We start from the raw sequence: 3,586 nt of genomic DNA, 5'->3' as shown, positions 1-3,586 counted from the left end.
CAGTGGGGAGTGAGGGATGGTGGAGGGCAGAAGATGGGCGCAAGATTTCTATGTTGAAAATTAAAAAAAAAAAAAAAGTGTTCCTGGGTCTGGGAGTGTAAATTTGCACTTTGGAGAATTGTGGCATGACTTTCTCAAGCAGGACCTTCACCTAGACTCAGACCCTTAGGCATGTACCTCTCATAGGGCACAAAGAGACTGTAGCAAGAATGAAATCACGCAGCTTTTTTTTTTTTTTTATCCTCACCCGAGGACATTTTTCCATTTTTTGTTCAGATAGAGTTGGGGGTAGAGAGAGGAAGAGAGAGAGAAACATCAGCGTGAAAGGGACGCATCGAGTGGCTGCCTGCCACATGACCCTGGGCCTCGGACAAACTGCAACCAAGGTACATGCCCTTAGGGGAAACCGAACCTGGGTCTCCCTGGACCACAGGTCGATGCTGTAACCACTGAGCCAAACCAGCCAGGGCTGAAATCATGCAGCTGTGTCCACATGCTCTAACCTAAGCACAGCCCGAAGACCACGGCCCCTGTAGACGACTGGCGGCGGCACCCGTCGGAAGCCCTGAAGATCCGTGCAGTCCGGCGTCCCTTTTCTTTAACCAGAGGTCTTGTTAGGTCATTAGTGACAGCAGAGCGAGTGGGACAGAAACCACCGACCATACGCAAGGAATGCATATTTTGAAAAAACAGTTTGAAAGATTCACAAATGGACAGCTTCAGCAGTCAAGAAGCAAAATTTAGCAATCCCTGAGGTGTGGGAGAATTCACTTTCCAGAGTTACCATAGCATACTATTCAGTTCTCAAGAAACAACTATAAAACGTATAAATAAACAGGAGAGTATGACTCATTCATAAGAAAAAGAATTTCTTAGAAATACAAATTTTGGAACTGAAAAGTACAATAACTGAAATGAAAGATTCACAGTCACTAGAGTCACAAAAGTCAGTTGCTTGCTTTTGTTTTTTTTTTTTAATCCTTACCCAAGGGATATTTTTCTATTTATCTTCAGATAGAGTGGGAGGGAGAGAGAGAGAAACATCTGCATGAGAGGGACATATCAACTGAGGGACATATCAACTGATTATTTTCATGTCCTTCACAACTCTGACCCCAAACAGGGCCAGGGACGAACCGCAACCAAGGTACGTGCCCTTGACCGGAATCAAACCTGCGACTCATTGGTCCATGGGCCGATGCCCTAACCACTGAGCAGAACTGGCCAGGGCTCAATTTCTTTCTTATATAATAGGAGTGAACAATTAGAATTAAAAACATCCGGTACAGCTCAGTGGTTGAGTGTCGACCCATGTACCAAGAAGTTGCCAGTTTAATTCCCTGTCAGGGCTCATGTCCAGGTTGTGGGCCCGATCCCCAGTGGGGGGCATGCAGGAGGTGGCCAATTGATGTTCTCTCTCATCAATGTTCCTCTCTCTCCCTCTCCCTTCCCCTCTCTCTCTAAAATCAATAAAGAAAAAAAAAATGTCAGTTCTTCCCAACTTGTTCTATAGAATTGACAAAAGTCCAATAAAAATCCCAGCAAGCCCTGGCCGATTTGGCTCGGCAGTTAGAGCATCAGCCAGCGGACTGAGGGTTGAGTCATGGATTCGATTCCGGTCAAGGGCACATACACTGGTTACAGTTTGTCCCCGGCCCTGGTCGGGGTCATGTGGTAGGCAACCAGTCGATGTGTCTCTCTCATGTGGATGTTTCGCTCGCTCTCCCTCCCTCTCCCTTCTTTCCACTCTATCAAAAAAAAAAATCCCAGCAAATTATTAACAAACTAATTCAGAAGTTTATATGGCCCTGGCTGGTTTTGCTCAGTGGTTAGGGCCTTGGCCTGTGGACCAAAGGGTCTTGGGTTCAATTCCCGGTCAAGGGCATGTACCTGGGTTGCAAATTTGATTCCCTGGCCCTGGTGGGGGTTGTGCGGGAAGTTTGTGCAGGATGTTTCTCTCTCCTTGTATCCCTCCTTTTCACTCTGTCTAAATCCCTAATCAATGGGAAGATATACTCGGGTGAGGATTAACCAAAAAAAAAGTTTGTATGGAAAAGCAAAAGACCAATAGCCAACTCAGTACTGAAGAAGAACAAGTCCAAGGACTGACACTACCCAACTTCAGGATTTACTATAAAGCTAAAGTAGTCAAGAGAATATGGGCCCTGGCCAGTAGATCAGTTGGTTAGAGCATCGTCCCAATATGCCAAAGTTGTAGTTTGATCCCCAGTCAGGGCACATATAATAATCAACTAATGAACACATAAATAAGTGGAACAACAAATCAATGTTTCTCCCAAAATTAATAAGAAAAGTAAATTAATATTTTAAATGTTTATTGACTGAAAATACACACACACAATCACCTTCTACTTTATATCCACTAGGATGGGTATACTTTTTTTAAAAAAGAAAAGAAAAACCAGCCCTGGCTGGTTTTGCTCAGCAGTTAGTGCGTCAGCCTGGTAGGCCTGCAGTCCCGAGATATCCGGGTTCGGTTCCTGCTAAGGGCATGTACCTCGGTTGCAGTTTGAACCCGGCCCTGGTTGGGTTGTGCTGGTGGCAGCCACTCGATGTGTCCCTTTCACATCGATGTTTCTCTCTTCCACTCTATCTGAACAAAAAAAATGGAAAAATGTCCTTGGGTGAGGATAAAAAAAAGAAAAGAAAAACCAATATTGGCCACAACGTGGACAAATAGGAATTTTGTGCACTACTCATGGAAGACATTTGTTTGGTTCCTCAAAATATTCAACATAGAGTCCAGCCAGTGTGGCTCAGAGGTTGAGCATTGACTCATGCGCCAAGAAGTTACCGGTTCGATTCCCTACCAGGACACATGCCCAGGTTGTGGGCCCAACTCCCAGTGAGGGGCATGCAGGAGGCGGTCAGTTGATGTTCTCTCTCATCGATGTTTCTATCTCTCTCTCCCTCTCACTTCCTCTCTCTCGAAAATCAATAAAGAAAAAGAAAATAATTTTTAAAAAATTCAACATAGAATTACCATGTGACCAATTATTCCTGTGTATATATCCCAAAGAAATGAAAACAGGGACTCAAGTGCATGTTCACGCATAATCATAACAGTACTCACTATTCATAATATCCAAAAGGTGGAAACAGCCTTGCCGGCGTGGCTCAGTGGTTGAGCATCAACCCATGCACCAGGAGGTCACTGGTTTGATTCCTTGTCAGGGCACATGCCCCGGTTGTGGGCCAAATATCCAGTGGGGGGAAATAGATGTTCTTTGTCATCGATGTTTCTATCTCTCTCTCCCTCTCCCCTCCTTTCTCTCTAAAATCAATAAAGGAAAAAAAATTTAAGAAAAAGGTGGAAACAACTCAAAAGTCCATTAACAGGTGACTGAATAAACAAATTGTGACATATGCATACAATAGAATATTATTCAGCCATAAAAAGGGATGAAGGCCCTGGCCTGTTTGGCTCAGTGGTTAGAGCATCAGCCTGCGGTTCAGAGAGACCCGGGTTTGGTTCCCTCTAAGGGCATGTACCTCGGTTGCAGTTTGTCCCGGCCTTGGTTGGGTCGTGCGGGTGGCAGCCACTGGATGTGTCCCTTTCGCATCG

The sequence above is a fragment of the Molossus molossus genome, unplaced genomic scaffold (genome assembly GCF_014108415.1).
Source record: "Molossus molossus isolate mMolMol1 unplaced genomic scaffold, mMolMol1.p scaffold_m16_p_18, whole genome shotgun sequence".
Classification (NCBI taxonomy): Eukaryota; Metazoa; Chordata; class Mammalia; order Chiroptera; family Molossidae; genus Molossus; species Molossus molossus.
The sequence above is the reverse complement of the archived record's forward strand: the minus strand, read 5'-3'. Positions refer to the sequence as shown.